Genomic DNA, 23120 nt, shown 5'->3' on the forward strand with positions numbered 1-23120 from the left:
ACAAACAAAAACAACAACCAGAAAGTCAATGGAATCCTTCTTGATTAAGAAAGACTAAAAACTCATATGGCCAACTGCACTTCATGAATCTTACATGTATCCTTGATCAAAAGAGCAAATTAGTTTAAGATATTTTTGCCATAATTGAAAAAAATCTGTACGTATTCCATGAATATGACATCCAACTATTGTGTTTAGATTGTGGTCATAAAGGGGAATATCCTTTTTCTTAGGATATTTATCAGGAAATATAGAACTAGAACATGTCATGAAATCTGCAACATGCTCTCAGATAGTTAAGGAAAGAGGTAGATGGAAAGACAGAACAAGGAAATATGGGAAATGTTAATGAAAGTGAAGGAAGAGTGTGCACTTAATCTCAGCAATAATGTTGCATCCTTTTTGTCACTTCAAAAATTCTTCAAGTAAAGAGCAGATGGAGAGGGGCTTCCTCAAGACCAGATGGCTCTATAAACACATTTTATTGAATCTTTAAAATTTATTGAGAGAAAACGTGGGTGGAGGGATAAAGTTTCCATATTAATTTTATTATGTGAACATAATCTCAAAATTAAATCAGATCAATACAGTTGAGAACTTCATGTCAGTGTACAAATATGAGCATGGATGTAAAATAATAGTTGGTGTATTATTGTCATATTACAATAAATAGTGCAGTAAAATAATACTTGATGGCCAAATAGAGTTTATCCTAAAATGATAATATGTTAAAAAACATTAATTGACATATTTACATAATTAACACTTAATTTTTTTTTTTTTTTTTTGTCTTTTGGAGGCAGGGTCTCATTATGCAGTTCAGGCTGGCCTTGAGCTCACTTTGTAGCCCAGGTGGCCTTGAACTCCTCCTCAGCCTCCCGAGTGCTGGGATTACAGGCATGCGCCACCATGCCCAGCTTAACACTTAATACTTAGATTTAAAATATTTTAATTTTTTCCAAAATATTCCTACAATATACAACTAACCAACAAGTATAATGAACATCTGCATGCATCTTCATGGATCTGTCTCTGAAACATAATTATGAGTATACTAATTAACTGCAAAATGACGGTATTTGATACCATCTGTTACAATTAAAATAAAAAATACTATACCACATTTTATAAAAGAAATATAAACACATGAATGTTGAGAGTATATTCCATTTATAACATTTTCATGACTTCCTGTAACTACTGAGATAAATATCAGAATGTTTGCTATGGACTCTTAGCTTATGCAAGATCTAACTTCTGACATTTCTAGAATTGTCTAATATTACACTTCTTCCTTCAACCTTACCTGGATCTGTACATAGAATTGAATGTGTCGTGCTACAACCCATAATGTAGGCTTAGTAAATGGCATTGCCTCTTTCTGTGGTATTTTAGTCTTACTCTTCATCCTAAATAAGTTATATTTATCTTTGAGCTCTTGTTCCATTTTTCAATTATTTAAAGCTACAAGTTAGATTCTCCCATTTCACTCTTAATATTTCATAGCATTCGTCCCTTTTGGGGCAGTAAAGTAGTTCTTATTTCTCATTTGTTTGTGAATTTCTGTGATTAGAAACTATCTTTCCATTAGGTTTTTTCCTTCCTATATAAAGTCAAGAACCACGTCTATTTTCCTAGGCAGTGTGTTTCCAAAACTTAGTAGTTCTTGATATATCAAATGTGCTTAGCATACTCAAATGTGCTTATTACATAACTTAAGAAATTGCCAAATAACTTTCTTCTATAAAATTCTTTTATTTTGGTTAAAATCCTCTTGGTATAGATTCCTTTCTGTCGATTTTTCTACTCCCTCATTTGTCTTTGCCATGTGACGAATACAATATGTGTAGCTGTGGCATTTTTCCCTGAATGATCAGAAATAAATACTATGATGAATAGCACCTTCTAGAACTGTAAGGATTGAATGAAGCACTTCAGAGATAAGAGAAAGGGTTATGCTAATTTTGAAAATATATGTAAATATATGCTAAAAATTTTCAGAGAAGAGCTAATAAATTAAATTGTATTATCAAGTATTATATTTAATAGGAAAAGCAAGGATTGAAATATGTCTTTATGTATTGCCTTTATCATTTACGAGCATATAATCACAAAAGGAAAAATAAAAGTAGGTTTAAATTAAAGCAGCTTTTAATATTGACTGAATAGGAATCCACAAAACATAAATTTCAAAAATCACTGCTTTAGTATCTGGGTAATGCATAGTGAATAAAAACATAATAACAGTTCTTTTCAGCATTTTCATCCTTTCAATTTAGTAATTACTTATTGAACATCTTGTGTAAGATATTGAGATATATACCATAAAGCACATGATCGATAAGAAATAAACTCTGCTTTCAGGGAGATTTCTAGTCAGAGATAAAAAGCTTTGCCAACACATCTACTGGGCAAGGCAGAGGGTAATAGCTACTTTGACTTCTCTGACTTGAGCTTGTAAAAGAAAAAAACTCTACATATACCAAGGACTTTACCCACACTGACATTATCCAGGTAGTAGTTGTCCACCCCGGATATATACCACCACCACAGTGATTACAAATAAATGGAGTGGGGGACAAAAGAGGTAAGAAGTTTCCCTAAGGTCACACATGGGCAGAGTCAAAATTAAAATCCATATCTACATGATTCCTAAGTCCTAAATTGGTCCATTGCAAGCCAAATTAGGAAAGTTTGAGTGAAGCTAGTGAGCTTGAAAAGTGCACATCTTTCCACTCAAAGCTACTATTTTCTAAAATGTGATGCTGCAATGTAAAAGAATTGAAGGTGAAACGAATTTTGGAACTGCTGCTATTCTATACTCACAAAGCTCGGAGAAAGTTTCTAGCAAAAAGCAGCTTTTTCATTGCTTAACTCAGCACTTCCCAAACCATGCTTGAACGGAGAAGTCTTTTTTTATGTAACATATTTTGGCAAACTATTCCGGGCAGAAGGGAGCTACAAAATCATTTCTTGTTTTTCCTTCTAAAACAGACCTGTGTTTCAAGAAGATAATTCTGTCAGCATCTAATGCCCTTCCTCATACAATCCTTCTGCTCAGGCTATCCTCTTTGCCAAGAACCCCAAGCCTTTCCTTGATATATGGTGAGTTCTTACTGATACGCTTGCTCAAATGGCATGTCATCTGTGAAATGTTTTGATACCCTACCATCCATACACATAACCAAGCACATGCATAAATATAGAAAAAGTCCTAATGAGTTATAGTGTAGTAAAATGACACTCATGATCACCTTTTTAAATGTACATTTACTAATATGTAGACCTATCTCAACACATTATAAACCTCTTTTAATGCCTGCAATCATTATTATAATTACCTTCGTTATTCCCCTGTAGCTATCATATTATTTCTTAGTTCCTCCTCATAGATAATTCCACAAAGAGAAAGCTATACTACCTGATTAATTCCTTGTCATCATTCGGGGGTTATTTTTGCAAGGGGAACAATATTATACAGGACACATATTTTTATAAGATTATTTATAATAGTCACCCAAAGAACGATGTACAAAAGAGTGCAGGAAATCTGTCCACATACTAAGACCAAGGAATCCAGATAAGGGCCTGGATGCCACAGAAATGTCCTGCATGAGTCCAGCTTAAGATCTAGAGCTCATAACAATGCCTCCCACACATCCAACTGGAGGGCTAGAGCCCATAACAATATCTCATACAGGCCTGTTTCATGGATCTGTGCTGGGAAGGCCCAAAGGTCAGTGGTGGAATCTAGGAAGTCTGTGCCAGTGGGATGAAGGATCTGTGCTAGCAGGCTGAGGGATCTGCACTGGAGCCAGGAAGCAATGTGCAAAGTAAAAACCAGAGCTCCCCTGAAAGGTACCACAGCCACCCTCAGAACAATGAGGTCCCAAGCTCCTCCTGTGGTGAAGACTGCTGAGTTCCTATCAGAAAAGCCAATGCAGCAAGCTTCTTCAGGAGACTGAGTTGTGCATCTTCTTCCCCTCTGGAGCCAGGAAGCGATGCTCAGAGTGAGGACCAGAGCTTCCCCAAAGTGAACCAAAGCCATTCTCAGTGCCATAAAGGTCCCAAGCTCCTTAGAGGATGAAAACAGTCAAATTCATCAGGAAAGCCATCATGACAAATTCCTACAAGAGAACCAACACCTCCTTACAGCTTCCACTAGCTCCAACAACCTTTCTCCGCTCCCAACAGCCACTTTAGTTCCCCAAAGCCTTTTCTTCTTCTCCAGGTCTGCCTGTTATGCTGCTGGCAACAATCCCCAGGTGGGCCTCCCACACCCAGCACCATGCTTACTCAGTTCAGCTGGGGGTTATAAATTGACCGCGAGTTGTCAATCTACCATACTCTTTAACTTAATCTCTACTTTGAACACACCCCAAGTAGGCTTGCTCCTCCATTTACCATAGTTTTTCTTGTGTTACCAACAACTGTGAAGTTGATAATTCTAGGCAAAACCTCAGTCCTGTTTACTTAAATTATCAATACTATTTAATAAAGTGTAAACTCATTAAAAATGCAATTCTCTTCACTTGCCTTCCATAAAAGCTATATTTCTCTAGATATAGAAAACTAAAACTTTTTTGTCTAATTTGCTACTGCTTCTCATCTCATCTGTACAGCCCCTAAGTGTCGGCTTTCCCTGGGCTTTTTATTTCAGTCCATTGCTGATTCCATCAAATTTCAGGTTGAGCATTGTGACTCAGAGCACCAAGCTTTGCACCAGGCTGTCTGCTTTTGAATACTAGCTCGACTGCTGTGGAAACTTGGGCTAATGGTAGCGTATCCATACCTCAGTTACCTCACAATTGAAATTATAAGGAACAGTTGGAGCATTAAATGAGTGTACATATGTAACATAGCAAAGTATAATGCTTTTCTGTTCATTTATTTATTTTCTAACCTAAAGATTCATAAAATCTACCTAGCATGGACTTCTGCCATGACTTTATAAATTATATATTCAACTATCAACATAATTCTACTACTTGTTAAATTTAATGTAAATCTCGGATTTATTAGGCGTAAAATGGAAAATCTTTACCATCAGGCTTCAACCAGGTGAACACAGTAAATAGCAATTATATCCAGCTGCAAAGGCTAAGATAATGCTAGGCATCTTTTATTCTTCTTTGTCTCACACCAATTATTCATTAGTAAGATTTAAATCTATTTTCCTTCAAGATCCAGAATCTTGCTATTTCTTACCCTACATTTTAATCCCTGGCCCAAGCCACCAGAATCTTTCATCTCAATTATTGTAGTAGTTCCCTTTCTTCCTTTGAGCTATAATTAATATAATATTTATTTTAAGATATAAATTGGGTCATATCTCTCCTCTACTCATAAACTGGACTTCCTATCTCGCTGATTAAAAGCCAGAGACTTACAGTAATTTGTAAGCATTTACCTAATCTAGTCAGGCATGGTGATACATGCCTATAGTCCTAACAACTCACAAGATAGAAATGAGTGAATCACTTGAGCCTAGGAGGAGTTTGACACTAGTTGTCAACATAGTGAGACCCCTGGCCAGAAACAGAGAGAACAAAACAAGAATCTATGTTATCTGTCCTGCTCGTTCCCTGAATCTCTGTATTATGGTTTGTAATCTTCACTTCCCTAACTCCCCTTTTACTGCTTTGATCTCCTCCCAAGTCCTGTACAAGCTTAGAATACTCTCCTCTTGGGGATTTTGTGTTCAATATTTACTCTGCCTGGAGTATTCTTTTCTCAGGAATTTACATGGTTGTTTTACTTGCCTTTCTGCATATTTTCTCAAAGTTCACCTTCCAAGATCTTTCTTTCATTACTGTATTGAAATTGCAAAACCATTCCACCCTAGCTCTCTTGCTCTGATTTATTTTTCTCTCTAAAATTCACCATAATCTGGTGCATTACATCTTTTTTTCCATTTGTGTATTGTCCAACTAGCTCTTCTAGAACATAAAGTTAGCTTAATAGGGGGAATAATTTTTATATCATCATCAACTGCATATCCCACATGCCTCTCCGAGTTCCTGGAACATAATAAACTCTTACAAATCTTCACAGAAGAAATTACTCCCTTTCTATAATAGATAAAGGAAATAAAGCTTATAAGTCCTAAAAAATTTTCCTAGCTCATCTAAAACTTGCTAAGGGATCAAGGTCAAACCACAGAATTTAAAGATGTAGGTCAGATTCTAGAGTACACATGCTTCATCATTTTGTAATTTATAGAGGATAATACAGTCATCATATGCATACTCCCTTCTCACTGAAAGGTGACACCCTTAGGAAAAGAAGAGCTTCAGTCATCTCCATCATTCTGACACATAATGTTTTGCTGGACTCACCAAGCTGTGGTATGGTGCAGCCAGCTCCCAGATCAGGAACGTCAGTTGTGTGCTTCTCTTCCAACTCTGCCTAGAGTTTCATACCTCAGTGGCTTGCAAATGGCTTTAATGAGACTATTTATACCACAGAAAAGAGCAAACACTAAAACAAAGGATCTTTCCCCAGAAATCCAGTTGTTGAATACTCACTTGCACTGACATTGGTAAGTGAATGAATTGCAAAATACATAAGGAAAACATCATAGGTAGTCTTTTAGAACACAAGTGATGTAGACAAGAGGAAAAGAAACATCACTTTCAATGAATTTTACAAAACCAAACAATATAAAATAATACTCTTACAATAAAACATAGTATAACTTACTACTATTCCATGAAGTAATTTTATATGAAAGACCCAAAAGGAAAATAATAAGAAACTCCTCTTTATTCCTTCACTATCAAAAATAAAGCTTCTACCGAGAGGGAATCCAAGGGAATGATACTTGCTGATATAACATTCTACCTCTTACTGCTGGGATAATAATAATAAAATATGCACATTCTCTTCCTATTATAGTATCTCTCAAAATGTATTGTTATTGTGTTTTATCACTGTTTTTCCATGAATATATCTGATTCTTCCATTAACAAGTGCTTCTTAAAACATTTTAAAACCACCATTAGTTTTAAGAGAATGCCATCCATGTAAAAAGTCAAGGATGCACAAAATTATGCATACAATTTCCAGAAGAGTACAGATCTGCCAAGTACCCTTCTCAGTTAAAAAGTTCTGCATTAGAATGAGAAGGCCTCAGGGTCAGGCTGTTTGTCTAATTCATTTCTTATTCCTAGCATGTGTCTAGCTTACCTATACTTCTACAAAAAAATAAGAAATAAGACTTTCAGATTGAATAAATCAAAGAAATGAATAATAAGTTACTTTAGATGTTTTGTACTGTCTTAGAGAACTTTTTTCTAAACATCTCCAATTTTTTCAATTTTTTATTACAAAACATGATTTTTAAAACATTTAAATTCCAGTTCACCTTCCTCTGATAGCTAATTCTTCATTTGCATTGGTGAAAATTAACTTATTGCCTTCCCCATCCACCAGAATACATAGGTATTATTACATTTCATGATTCTACTGATGTTCTAGGTAATTTCATCACCTTCAACCTACACTGATTTTTTTCATTGGTAAGACTCTAGATTATTTTAGACTGAATAGTCTTTATATTCAGTTTGAATATTAAATCTTTTAGACATAATAGTCTAAAAGACAAGCTGATTCCTTCCATTTCTTTTTACGTGGACTTGTGAACATAACTGTATTTTTTTGCTATTAAATGCTAATGATATTTTCAGTTTACTAATCTGGCCTCTACCATCTTTGTAAATTATATTTGGATAATAGTTATAGCTTTATACTTAGAATCACCCTTAAATTTATTAAATATGCCTTACATGTGACCAAATAGTTTATTTAAAGAATAATATAAAAATTCATTACTAGGAATTGGAGACCTCCTATAGCTTCATAATGACCCATTGACCAGTTTTATTTGATAGGAAAGGTTTACCAACTAAAGATTCAATAAGCCACTTATCCTATACACATATATTAATATTATCCACAGAAATGACTTAGAAATTATTTCAAATGCTTCATTGAAAGCCAGGTGACACAGATTAGGCACTGCATCTTCTGTGAAACATTTTCCCTGAGATTCAATTGTATGTATATCTCCTTTTTGGTCCCATAAAATTTTAAGTTTCTGTCATTTTTTAGCACAATCACCCTGATTTCCCCTTGCATCTCTTTCTAAGCACTGTGAAGTCCTTGGAGTCCTTTCTCTGTACATTATCAGAATCCTGTGCACAGTAGTTATCCAGTAAATATTTTTCAAGTTGATGGTAAATAAGGGATAAGTTCTCATATTTTGCCTTTGGATATGGAATTCTGCCTAGAGTTTGCAGAGTTTCTCTGGCCTTATTCTGTGAAATAAATCACTAAAATGACTCACAACGATTTAGAAGGATGAAGGAGCCAGTGCATCTCTTTGTGTCTCACTTTAAATGCTATTTTAGCTTCAGGCACATATGGAATATGTGACTTGGTTGTGTAACAGAAAAGACAATTTTATCTTTAAACAAGTGAAGCCTTGCATGCTACTGTGCCATTTCTCTTCTTCCTTTTTTTATTGCACATTTGGATTTGTTTTCCCAGTGTCGCAAACAGTAATGCATTAACAATCTTCAATGATTGGGGTGGGGATTTAGCTCAGTGGCCCAGAGCTTGCCTAGCAAGTGTGAGGTCGTGAGTTCGATTCCCGGTACCAGAAAAAAAAAGTCTTCAGAGAAAACTCTCCAATGTATCCATTCATAGAGCTAATATTTGGACTGTTTCTTTTAAAATCATGTGAAAATGATAAAGTGCAGCAAAATCACGATGTTCTTGCATATTCATGTATTCATGTATGTAAAATTTACATTGGATTTTCAGTTCCTTGCATAATATTCATAAATTAATTAGTACATTTGGTGTATTAAATTTTATTACCTTATGTCTGCCTTTGGATGGCCAGAAACACATCCATTTCATTCCAAAGCCAAATTCCTATAAGAAGAGCCTCATCACTAAATATTCAATGTCTCAGCACACAGGTTGTACAATTAGACTGAAAAACTCAATGGAAGAAGAATAAAATGACCTGTGCATTATGTGCGATCTTTACTAATTCAACTCTAAAGTAGCCCTTGAGACTGTTATGCAGTCTGCAACAGAAAGGTCAATGGAATACCAATAAATCGTCTTGTGTTTGCTAGTTCATGTTGCAAATGCTAAAGCTGAGTGAAAATTGGTTCAGTGTATTTGTAATCCAAAATCAAAGGGGGACAGTCATTTTCTTTTTACTCATGCACCTCTATTTACGTGGGAAAGAGCACTTCCACAGAAAATAGGCAGTGGTAATAAGATTTGCAGTGGTAATAAATACACTAGAGGTGAAACATGTTTCTCATTACTTACCATTTCTTATAAAAATATCCGCACAGTATTTTGAACTAGGAAAACATAACATTTTAAGAATTTCATAAATTTTAAAGACAATAATAAGCAAAAATAAAATACAGTCAAAGACTCTGGAACCATGTAAAGATATAAAATAATCTGGAAATGGGTTACATACTTATATGACTTAAAAACTATGAAAAGTGATGATAGCTAAGCCCATGAAATGGCTATTAAAATGGTAGAGTATTTCTATTGTTAGTTTTTATCTTTATTAATAAATGTTTACAATACATAAGGATCTGTTCATCGTTGGGAAAGGGTATATGTACATAACCCATCCTAATTCTTTCTACTTCCTCACCCTTTCCTCCCTCTTCCTCTGTCTTTTGCTCCAGTCCCATTTGCAAAAGATCTACCTCTGTTATCTTATATTTTGCTTTTTAATTAAAATTTGAAAGCCAATCCTTTACTTTCCTTGTTAAGATGTACAGACTTTGGAGTCCAGGTAATGAGGAACTACTAAACAATTTGAATGGCTTACGCCAAAGTTGAGCATCTACATGTTAAGAAGTTAGTAGTTGTTTCAAAACAGAAGGTGTAGGAGCTACAGCTGCCCTCGTATAAGTGAAGACTGTTGTTGGCTATAGCAATCAAAATGGGACTGAAAGGAGGTCAATAGCAAATTACAATGAAGATATAGTGTTCGGATGGAAGACAGAGTGAGGTGGGGAAAAAAGGTGATATTGGTGTTTCTGCTCTGTATTACTGCTCATAATTGTAGCAACAATGGACTAATATATTTCAATATGGTCATTTAATTACTGCTTTAGATTTTTAACCTTATTCTTCTTAATTCTGCAAAAATTCTAAACTGATAAATGTCTAATATTTGCTAATTCATGCAAATATACTTGTGTGTGCACACATAAGTGTCTTGTTTTACTAAATGATCTACAAAATTATTTTAGGGAAAAAATTAAGAACAAATGTACACATTAAATGCTGTTACATGTGATGAAGGAGATCACAGCATCTTTCCTTGGGGAGAAGAGCAAGTCTTTGCTCTTCCACGTTCTATTTTCTACCCATCCAATGTCACCAGGAACTCATGTATCATTTTAGTCCATGATGAATAGGAATCGTTTGTGTAAGAAGATATATTTGACTAATAAATAGTTATTTCAGTTTATTTGATATTGTATATAGTTAGGTTTGTTTGCATGTGTGTATAAGTAGGAATGTAAAATCTAAAAACGTGGGTATTTCCCTAAAACAGTGAAGTCTTTTTGATTTGTGATTCCAATTGTCTGCAGTTAAAAGCTTCCCAATACCTTCCACATCTTTGTGTAGAAGTAGGTAACAATGGTTTTGCAGGGATCATTGCTCATTTCTTGAAAATTTTGTGTGTTGATGAGATTTGCATATTTGAGGTTTCATAGAACCATATTCTTCAGATTGATAAATTAAGAACTGTATGTAGAAATTTTGTATGTGAATAAAGAACTAAGTTTTAAAAAATTCTGATTATTAGGTCATACACATTCATTAAACAGGATAAACAGATACGATACTTTATTTCCTCCTGACAATTTTCTGATTCTGTTATCATTTAGATCTAAAATGTCCTCCAAGAGTCCACCACTCACAAATGGGGTTTGGGGGAGGTGATTGGATCATGGGGTGATGTGCTCCTTTGTGGATTCATCCACAGGTGAATTCAGAGCTGACTGTGCTGCTGGAAGGTGAGGCCTGATCAGAACGCCCGGTCACTGACAGTGTGACCTGGAAGGGTGTATTCTCATCTCAGGCTCCTCCCCTTCTCTTTTCCTGTCCACCAGAACATGAGCAGCTTTGCTTGGCCAGCCCGTTTTATCGTGCTGTTACTGCACTGGAGCTGACCAACCGTGAACTGAACCCACTGAGACTATGAACCAGAACAAACCTCTACCTCTCCTTTAAATTGTTGGTGTTGGTTATTTTATATCAGTGATGGTAAAGTGATTAATACAGATGATTTCCTAGGATCAGTGACTACAATAGACATTTTTAGCCAACGGGATTTTCCCATCCAAGTGCTTCTTTACAAGTGGCATTATAAATTATTTCTCATAAAGCTGCTACAAGGGGGCCGTGAGTCCACTTTCAAGATATACTTTGCTATAATATAATCATCTTTAACTTGGATTTATATATATGAGAAGTTTTAAGTTCTAACTTCACTTGTAATTCTAAATGTATCACTCCTATTTGTTTTGCACCACAAAGCATAAAAAACAGGAAGAAATTGTGTGTTTTGTTCACATATACTTTGTTTGAAAGAAAAACATCCTATGGTACTAAAGAGAATAAATTTATATTCTTCTTAAGGATCATGGTACACTAGAATATGCGACAAGTCATAACCTAAAATAGAAAAGCATTTGGGGGCAAGAACAAAAGCTAAAGTGATGCAAATACAATAACCAAGGAAATGATAATCAGGACCTAGATTTCTCCTTGCTCTCCTTCGCCCTTAACCTTTTGGGAGGGAAGGATATTGGCCTTCAGTGTCCAGTACTGCAACATTAGCTGAGCGAATGAATAAAGTATGACATGAACACTTGAGTGAGAAAAGGGAGAAGGCAGAACAACTCAAGAATATTATCAGGCAGAGGTATTTTTTATGATAATTTTACGCCTCATCATGACAAATTATATCCACGTCATCTGTATCTCTCCTATGTGCATGTGTAGATATAAATATAGAAGCATTCTTTTTTTGTTTGTTTGTTTTTGGTTTTTTCTCTGGTACCAGGAACCGAACTCACAACCTTGCGCTTGCCAGGCAGGCGCTTTGCCACTAAGCTACATCCCCAGCCCTAGAAGTATTCTTGATGTTTTGTTTTTTCAGATCATTTTATTAGCATGCTTGCAGCACATGTCTACATTCCTCATGGAAGTTAGTACATGTAAACAGTACATCTGAATTTCTTTTTTCATTCTCTCTTCCTTCCCTCTGTCCCTCCTCCATGGATCTCTTGATCCCCTTCAATTTTTTTGTACACATTTGAAGTACACAACATATACATTCCTTTTTGCCAATTTTCACCTCCCAAGGTGAACAAGATTTTCTCACTGTCTTCTCATTACACAAAAGCCCATCATTACACCATTTCATTATTAACCTTACCCCAATGCAAATTAAACCTATAAGGGACACATTAGCTTCATAGGGCTGTGATTATGAAATACGATAAAGTTTGCATATGATCATCACAGAAATTCACTCTCTCACAATTCTGGAAGCCAGAAGCCTACAACGAAGGTGTCGGTAGGATGATAATGCCGCTCAGGTGTCCAGCAATCATTCTTCTCTTCTTCTTCCTGCTTCTGGGGGTTAACAGAAATCCTTAACATCCTTCAGTTTTTAGCATTGATATGGCATCTTTCAATTATTCTTTTTTTCTGCCTCTACAACCTTCTTTCCCCATATCTCTGTCTCTAGACTATATATTCACACAAGAATATCAGCCAGTGAACGTAGGTCCCCTCACAATCCGGAGGAACCTCTTCATTTCTCTCAGATTTATTGATATTCTTGATGAATACAAATTTTACACATTGAAGTTGCAGTGCATGATGTTCTGGTACACATATACTTTATGAAATGGTTACCACAATCAAATTAATTCATGTATCCATCCTAACTGGAGCATATCTGCCAAAACTTATTGCCCCATTTCCAAATTTCATGGGTACTGGGGAATTAAGATTTTGGTATATCTTTGGGGGAAAACATTATTCAACCTACAATGGGAGCTAATCTCAGCCAGATATTTAAAAGAACAACCCAATCCAGTGAAACCGATTTACATCAAAGTCAGAATAATTCTAGGGTTCATTTACATTTCTAAAGAAGGACTTTGTAATATAAATTCATTAAATAGTTGATACACTGTTGGAGAACAAAGTATTCCTAGTACTTGTTTTCTGTTCAGAGCTCACAATTCCCATTTCTCCCTAATACTCACCAGCCCCTGAGGGGAAAACAGACACTTATAAAGAAAAAGTATTTCCTTTCGTTTTCAGTTGTTTCATTCTCTTTTTAAATTAATAAATATTAATTCTGTATGTTTCAGGAGTACAAATTGATGACTGATGTTACAGAAGCTATAGAAATACTCAATTGAGCTAATTCACATGTCCATCACCTCAAATTTATATTTTTACAGTACATTTTACAGTACATTTTTACAGTAGTACATTAAAAACATTCTTTTAGCAATTTTGAAATATATGAAACATCATTTGAGACTTTGTACTGTTTGATCAGCATGTTTCTTTTCTCCATCACCTTCTCTGGCCTCTATTTCTATGAGATTCATTAAATTCCATATATATGTAGCTCATACAGTAGTTTCCTTTCTATAATTGTCTTGTTTCATTTCACCAGTTCTAACCATGCCATGATGAATAACAGAATTTTCTTTGCTTTAAAAATTGTGTAGTGGGGCTGGGGATTTAGCTCAGCGGCAAAGCGCCTGCCTGGCAAACGCAAGGTGTTGAGTTCGGTTCCCGGTACCAGAGAAAAACAAAAAAAAAACAAAACAAAAAATAAATAAATAAATAAATAAAATAAAAATTGTGTAGTGTTCCACTGTGTATCCAGGCCACCTTTTTAATACGTCCATCCATTGATGAATGCCTAATGTGTTTCTATTCCTTGGCTATGTATATAGTGCTACACTAAACATGAGAATGCAGATGTCTCATCAACACCAACTTCAACTCCTTTAAAATACACAGGCCATAATGGGATCACTGGATCTTACACAGAAAATTTAGATTGTGTATTTTTCTTTCCTTTTCCTTTACTACTATTTTTACCTTTATAATAATAGTAAAATAATTTATTTGTTCAAATTATATGAATAATTGCTTCGTATTTAATTTTAGTTTTCCCACATTGACATAGATTGAAATCTGAATATTGTACATGGTGCTTATACAATGTATGTACATACCATATATGAGGAACACTGGAACAAAAATTTTGGCCAAAAAGTGCCATAAAGATAAATGATTTTGTTAGGTAGAGGTTTAATTTCTTTTAACATCTGAATTAGAAGACCAAATAAGGATAAAAAAAGAATCTTTGAGGGATTTGTAGGAGGTAATTTGTTTTCTTCTGTGCTCACTTAAGAGACAGTACCCATTCACAACAGCAACATAGTCACCTCTAGTAGGTTAAAACCAAAAAATGTGGTACCTTTGTCTAGGTTATTAAAATCCTGAAATTCAAGTTCAGTGAATAAATTCAATAAATTCAATAAATTCAATAAAGTGATTCAAAAAGAGATAAGTGTATTTTAAAACAAATTGCTTTTCTTTCTATGCAATAAGTCAGAGTATACAGCTTTGTGGTAAAATTGCCTGACAATCTAAACAATGTAATGTAACTTTTTATGTAACTTGATTTATTTGCAAATCATATAATACCACCACATAGCTAAAATCATAGAGATTAACACAAGCACTACAGGTAAAAGTTGAATTTTTCTCAGAATATTAATTATTTGACAAGCAGACTTAATAAGAAATTCTGATTTTTAAATAGCTTTTAACAATAGACACACAACTTTGTTCATTGCTTTCTAAAATTTATTGCTTTTTAAAATTTATTTCCTAAGAGATTTGGTCTGAATGAAAAAAGTATAGTTTAAGTTTTAAAATTAAAATTTATATTGAAACATCTATTCATTATGCAATTAATTTATACTCAAAAATTAAATATTTTCTAAATAATAATTTAACTTTCTGTAACCCATTCTTTCAATCATTTCAAGCACTCAGGAACAGATCTATTTTTCCCCTGTGTGACACATTGTTCTTTATTTTGAGACTTCTTCCTAATTGCTGAACCTGGACTATAACTTGCAATCCTTTTGCCTCAGCCTCCTTGGTATGCAACACCATACTCAACTTGGGGCCTATTCTATTTTTATTTTTTTTTTTAGTACATGATTGTAGTATGTCTTGTTTACATTCCTTGTGGGGAACAGGTGCATGAATATGATGCATCTTAATTCCTTTTCTCATCCTTTTTCTTTCCCTATCCATCCCCTTCCATTTCTTGATCTTCTTCCATGGTTTGGTTTGGTTTGGAGTGGTTTGGTTTGGTTTGGTTTGGAGTGGTTTGGAGTGGTTTGGTTTGCTTTGGTTTGCTTTGGTTTGGTTGTGGGTGTATGTGTACATGTTTGCATATATAATGTTTACATTCCTTGTGTGGAGTTGGTACATATACATAACACATCTCACTTTCTTTTTTCATCAACTGTCTTTCCTTTCCTTCCCTCTTCCTCCTCCTTCCCTTCCACCTTGCCAATTTTATCAGAAAAATGGGTGAGAGGGAGGGATATTTGGACAGTATCAGCTTATTAAAAACCCTCCTGATCTATCTACCTGGTTCAATTGCAAGAAAGTTTTTTAAAGCAAAAGTTTAAAAAAGGAAATGGCTAATTTGTTTCCATAGACAAAAGAAAAATAACTTGTTACCAACTGTCTGTCCTTGGCCTCTTTCCTGACCCCTGGACTCAGTAGTTATCTTGGTTTCTGGGAAGGACTGATGGTTATATTTAACCACTGTGCAATCTTTACTTTTATTTCTAATCTCCACTTTCAGATCCTTCTCCCAGGGAAAGCCTTAGCATGTAAGATCAGGACTCAAATTACCATCTGAATAAGCAAGAACAGAGCGAGAAGCATTGAGAGAAGCTACTAGGGATCAGCCTCTCATCCTGTCAGTTACAAGATCCTGGGCTCCTGACAAGTGGATCTTACCCAAGCCTGTGACCTCAGAGGTGTAGGCTTATCGTTCAGTGGACCATTTCCTAAGACCCTTAGAGCTAGAGCAATGAAGCCTGAAGTGTTTAAACATTTCTGACTCAACTGAAAGACATACATATAATCAAATTACCTCTAGACTGATATCGGTCAAATTTAAAATGAGAGTATTTATTATAGGCCAATCCAGAATTTCATTAACTGCAATCCATTACTGATGCCCACATTCATGCTGACAGAAAAGATGGAGTATATGCAACAGAAACTATACAGGAGTCTATAGAACAACCTTAACTTTGCCTCTTGTCCTGCAATACCTAAAATATTTAACAGCTCATTAGTGTACAAGTTTGCCAGTCTCTGGCCTACATCAAAATATTTATGATTTATTTTCTCAGCATTTAATGGCAAAATATTACCCAACTATGCACCATGGAAATTCTCCATATTCATGCTAAAACATACATATTTTCATTTCTCACAAATCAGAATAGACAATCATAAGTGTGTGGGAACAATTACTGCTTTAACCTCAATAGCCAGAGTTCTGCCTGTCACAATAAGGATTTAATAAAGGAGTAAGCTTTAAAGTGTATATGCACTCTGCATTTTGTTTATGAGATACCTCTATTTTAGAATTCATTTCGTTGTCTCAAATCTTAGAGTATATGAATGTTCCATGAAAGATATATGGTGAGGTTTCCAGTAAGACCTCGAACCCCACTGGGAAGAAGTGTTTGCCCTGGAGGGCTCTGTATATTTAAGGGAACAAAGTTGCAGTCTCTTCCCTAAATAGTATGTGTTGAAATATTTTGATTGATAAAATATGTATTATAACCTGAACTCCAAATCTAAGGATATTTTAAGTCTTGAAGACACTGATGCTTCATGATGATTCTGAGTGCTACTAATTCCAGGTCTCCTACAGCAACTCTGCAAGTACAAAAGTCCACATCATCTGGGGAGTCCCCACCCTGCTTTCTCTGGTTCACAGGATCTGTAGCATGTTTGCTTGAAACTAAGGGTCGGGACACATTACCGAAAGCAGCTAAGCAGCTAGTGAGGGAGCAGGAGGAAGGGCCGACCAGGGAAAGATTCCAGATAATGAAAGCAGAGAGGAGTGCCAACGTGAGCATAATCACAGAGTCCTCCCTTAGCCAATATTTTTTTTCCAGGTGCTGTAGATTTATGAACCAAATGAGTTAATCTTTAAGCCCTTTAGCCCAAAATTGGTCCCCAAACAAAGTGCTCAAGAAACATTCATTGTACCCATCCCTTCTCCCACTTTCTCCTCACCTGGATTTGTGCTATTAAGTCGAGATTCTTCTTCCCATTATACTTTATATAAAGAGCAGGGCAACACTTTTGTTCTGTGAAGGAAATGTTTTCTTTTCCTTGTACCTCATGCAAAAGGAATCCCGTGGGACACCCAGGTTGGTCGTGTGAGGCAGACTTGTGAGGCGAAGAGTGTGGTACTGGAATAAATCTGCTCCTCTGCTCCAGTCCAGCTGCACCACTTATAACTAGGAGGAACTTGGGTGACTTGTTTAACCACTCTGCTTCATAGTCCTCATCTCTAAATGAGAATAACATTACCTCATAGACTTGTCCATGGGATTGAATATATATATAAAGCTCTTAAAGCAGTGCTTGTATATAGTGAGAATTTTTTTATGGATTTATACAGGATCCTTCATTAAATTTGGGTAAAATCCACTAAAGGGGAAAAACAGAGAAAGGGGGAAATGTTACTATTAGTATTAATTAGGTTAAAGTCACTGGCGTGACCAAGAGGCCCTCCAGTCATGGGCCCTTGCTTACCTGCCCTGCCTCCTGCATTTCCTCTATTACATTTGCTATTAGTCTGTTCCATTAAAACCAGATTATTCTTTTAGCCCCAAACTATACTGTGCCTTATCTTTGTTCACACTGCACTACCTAGTTGACATTTCCCACTGGCCTTACACGGCCTACTTTCTATTAAGTTTCTGCCAAGTAAAATACAATGCTGATATATTTGTGTCCCCAGCCAGACGTTTTGTTCAAAGTTTTTTATTTCTTGTTTTCTCTTTTCTTCCCTAGACTGTGAAGCTTTCAAGGGTAGCGAGAGTCTTAGAAACCTTGGTAGCCATGGCACCTAGCAGGGTGCCACCTATACAAGGTCTCCCTTGTATAGAAGACATTAGAGAAAAATATATGTTGAATGGAAGAGGACTGAAAACACTCTAGTAATTCTGAAGTCATAAAATTCTATTTAAAGTACAGTCAAAGGAATTGGCTCCATGAGTGCATCTGGCAACAAATCTCATTCATTATTACAAAAGGCATAATGTAACTGTCATTATTTTTTTCAAAATTAAATGTCACTTAACCACAACTGGTGGTTAAGGAATTAAGGAATTTGCTCTTATTGAAGGAATTCAGTTTGAATATACCTGAGATGTTTGTAACAGCGCCATTCAATGCCCTGTAAATTTTGCTTCGTTATATATAATGTCTTCAAGACTTAAAATATCCTTAGATTTGAAGGTTAGGTTGTTTCAACATTTTATTTCTTTAAAAGTATACATCAGATAGTGCTACTACTAACTGTCTACAGTATCTTTTGTAAGCTAGTTCAGTAGCAATTGAAAGCAGTAATGAAAAACTAACGTCTCTATTTTTCTACTTTGGTAGATTTTGCTCAAATTTAATGAAGGATCCTAGACAAATCCATAATTACATCCTTCAAATAAAAGTAATTACCTACATTTCAGTGATGGCTCAAATCTGCATTTGAGTTTATAAAATAGCAAAATCAATAAATTAGATTTGAACTTAATTCAGATATATCCCCCAAATTCAAACAATCCTGTCCATTAGTTCTGCCCCCAAACATAATAAACACGTCTCTGAGCTCCACTACTGCAGTATTCTTTGCACTTGCTATTGATGGCACACTGGGTGCCTCTCCGTTAGCCAGGAAACATCAGCAGTGATCCTTCAAATTTTTTAGTTAAATTATGTCAACCCCTGAGTCAAAACCCTCTCATCTTTTAGGTATTATAAGTAAAGCCTAACATCTTTAGGACGGCTTTTGAGGCCCAAGAAGACCTGCTGCTGCTTGCCTACCGAGCTCCCCTCTGTCTATGTCTGGGTCACTTTAACTATAGATACAATGAATTTTTTGTTGTTGTTCATCTTGAACATGCGTTGTTGGTTCCTGCACTGGATTTTTGCACCAGTATCTACTCTGTTTGCAGTGGTAGGTATTTGACACAAGGCTGTGTTGTTAGTTCATGCACATTCTCCTTCTTAGCTGTCCTCCAGGACTGCTCACCTCAGGGAGCCTATCCCGTCCAATTATGGGCTGTATGGCTGCTGACATCACTGACAATCAGATCTTCATCACTCTGTCACCGTTTCATAATGCTGATAACTCACTGCAGTTTGCACTTCAGGGAGTGGACTCCTCTGAATCACTGCTGTCCCTCCTTCCATCACCTGGTTAAAGACAACCACCTCACAAACTTCTGTGACTGAACCATTTTACTTTTAGAAGGTCTGTTTTATCCCCTTAACGCATTCATGATAACCAAGGAAGACAAGATTGTGAACTGGGTCTCTCAGGGCAGGGCATGCTCTTTGACTACTACTGAATCACCACATATTGGGATGAGATTTCTTAAAACAGTAGGTTCATCCCCCAATTGTGGACAGTAACCCTGAGCATCCTTAGGTAGGCGTTTCTAAAGTTACTTCCCCTGGAGGTTTAGCCTCAAGAAGCTGGGAGAAAACAAGAGCTGTAGTAACCACTTTCTTTTTTCACTGCGACCTCTCCCACTCTTCTGACAATTCTCAAATAAAGAAAGTTTTGTCTTGTTGCTTTTCTAGGTGATGTGAAATTCCTTTATACAAAATTCCATGCAAACTCAGTGGTTTGTGTTTGCTGACAAACATCAAAATGAAACGTTAAAACAGTTAGTGAATCATCTTGATGTTTCATCTTTAAGTTACGAAGCGTCTGGATCTTGCCAAATCATCCAAGTAATTGACTAATCCACCAAATCTTGTCTCAATATAGAAGAAAGGAATCGAAGTGCTGTAGAAATGCTTTCTTTCTCAAGACTGATTAATTTTAAACCATGCATCGAATTGGAAGAAAGCAGACATTTTGTTCCACTTCTGCCTCATGGCAGCAGATACTTTGCTGTAGGAGGGGAGGCAAGGAAACAAAGGAGAAAAATGTTTGTCATGAATGGTTTAGACAAACATACAGGGAAAGGAAGAAAATGACTTTCTGTCTACATGTAATAATAAAGGAGACTAGAAATAGTGATAGCTGTATTCAAATAAAACATTATCAACAAAAGTAATCACTGTATGAGAGTAGCTCCATTAGTTGTATGTGATTTATTCAGCAGGCTGAGCCATTAAGTCATAGCTATGGTTTGAAATGTGTACACCCACACACACCCGAATATGAACTGCCAAACAGGAAGGAAAATTCAAGCCACCTTGTATATTTCATTATTTGTTCTCATTGTGGAAAAAATTCCCAGTGTTTGGTTTTTCTGATTTCCTAGCTAAGATCATTTTGTAAACATCAAATCAGACCCTGGACAGTGAAAATAGATACAATAAAAGTGAAAATGGCTTTTGGTGATGAAACAGCAAAACATTTTTAAATTCACAGATACTCAAAAACCATGCCTATATGGAAGCAGCAGATATAGGTTTAAGTGTGCTTTATCTCTGTTTGTATTATTACTGTTTTAATCTTTTATGTAAAAATTATAAACAATATATACTGTACTCTGTATAAAAAGTATTTGTGTTTCTATTCATTTAACAGTCTTTAGCACAAGACACACCTAATTTTAACAAAGAAACTAGACTACCTACTAACATTTCATTACTTTTTTTTCTAATTGGGGTCTCTGCTGCTATTCAAAATGGATGTCTAAGCACAACAGCCATAAATATTCCCCAAAAGTTCCTGTACAAATGAAGATTGTAATCAGAAGTATTAGAAATTTTGAAATTAGGTCTATGTTTGACCCATGTTTGATCCAATTATTTATGGATGAATTTTTGTTTGAATTATCAGAAGCCTAAAAAATGAGGAAAATAAAATATACCTTACAACATTACTTTGATGATTGAGTGATAATCACATACCTGTTACAATGTTAAGTAGATTTTATAAAATATAGACAAAGTTATATATAAATGTACATTTTCCTGTATATCTTAGAAAATTCCATGTAAAATTTATGTTAATGTCAAGAATTCAATAACCAAGTATATATGAAGGGAACATACTGAATTAGGTGACATTAATTTTTTTCCTGTAAACCATATATCAAGGCTATGTGTAAATCCAAAAAGAAATGAGAGTGAATTTTGTTTTAAAATTAACCAATTTTAATAAGAAAAGAAATTCAAGTGTTTAAAAGATATAAAATTCGGACAAAAGGTGCATGTGTGTGTGTGTGTGTGTGTGTGGTGAGTATGGGTACCTAATAAATACATCTGGTAACCTGAGAATATAAGAAGCTGATTGAGTCTGTTCTACAGCAAAACCCATTTTTGAGAGGGAATAAATCCATACAGCCTAGTTAAAATTAGAAGTTAATCTCCCCTTTATTTTACTTGAAGCTACTCCATAATTTAAGGATATTTATTCAAGGCTGGGATGATGATTATCAGTGGGTCAGAGTCACATGTTTTTATTAAATCTAATTCTTATTATACCATAAATAATTTAAGAAAAATTGAAAGTGTTTGACTTCATTTATACCAGTCATGTATTTTGGTTGGCAAATCATAAATAAAAAGAAAAGACATATCAATATATAATACAACAACCATTGCTAATTTCCTATCACCTTGTCTGAGAGTCTGTATTGCTTGTATTGTTTTTGTGTTATTTTCTAAGTGTATGTGTGTTTGTTAAGATGTTTTTGTTCTTTTATCTTTAAAATAAAAAAAGAAAAGACATTTACACAAACCATCTCATTATTTTATCTTTATTTTGCTAAGCAGTCATATCTTTATAAACATCAGATATTTAGCAACTTTTAAATTTTATTTTTAGTGATACAAATACAATTTATGCTGTAAGTGACCAAAATTAAAAAATAGAGAGCATGCATGGTGTATGGTTATCAAGATGTGCTCACTTCCTTAGAGTTTTAGTGACAGCATTGCTTCTTTTTAATAACATTTCTCTTCTCATGCAGGGATTGATAAAAACATACTCTGAATGTTTAAGATTTTGTTACGATAAAATACACATTGCCATTAATGTCCCACACAATGCTGTCCGTCTCCTGACAGTTATCCTATTGCTTTGCCACTTTCTGAAGCAGTTCAATTTTTTGAAAAGCAAAAGAATTCATGAATTCATATAACTAAAGGGTGAAATACATACAGAAAACCCGGCCTTGCAAGATTTTCATTTTCTTTGGTTGTTTTGATACATACCTAGCCACTGAGCATGCTACACTAACATACTCATTTCTCTCTTTCTCAACAGATTTAGAATGTGATAACTCAAGCATTTGATAACAGAGTGGAATAGTTTAACAACTATCTATGTGCTTCCCATGATATGTGCTCTGTATTGTAAGTACATTTCTGTTTTTTCAAACTAGTTTGATTATGGGAGAAATGTAATCAATTACATTTCTTATAGATAATTAGATAATTAGACTTATAGATAATTTAGATTGATTCAAAAATTATAACCAAATTGCATCCAATATAGAATGTATTTACAAGATTTTCAGATATGAAAAGATGTTATATAAATTAGATTTGAAACTACATCAAAGTTAAAGCTTAAAATAATTATCATGGCAAAATAATATACTGAAATTTAATTATACCTAAAAGTCTTATTAATATCCTTGAGTCTTTAGTTTTCAAGAAACAAATGACATAAATATTGGGCATATGCAATCTTGTTCTAAAGTATT

General features: G+C 34.9%; 1 protein-coding gene across 2 annotated transcripts in view; it reads left to right on the forward strand.

The window, feature by feature from the left end:
- Window positions 1-23120, forward strand: part of Fut9 (fucosyltransferase 9 (alpha (1,3) fucosyltransferase)) — a 206289-nt gene that overhangs the window by 88533 nt on the left and 94636 nt on the right. Inside the window, exons 1-2 of one of the 2 annotated variants that reach the window (XM_005377779.1) lie at window positions 3047-3105; window positions 22679-22767. The gene's annotated coding sequence lies outside the window, so the exon portion shown is untranslated. Of the gene's footprint in view, window positions 1-3046; window positions 3106-22678; window positions 22768-23120 lie in introns of those variants that run through there. The other variant, XM_005377778.1, reaches the window with a different exon arrangement.

This window comes from Chinchilla lanigera, unplaced genomic scaffold (genome assembly GCF_000276665.1).
Source record: "Chinchilla lanigera isolate Chin_1 unplaced genomic scaffold, ChiLan1.0 scaffold00010, whole genome shotgun sequence".
Lineage (NCBI taxonomy): Eukaryota > Metazoa > Chordata > Mammalia > Rodentia > Chinchillidae > Chinchilla > Chinchilla lanigera.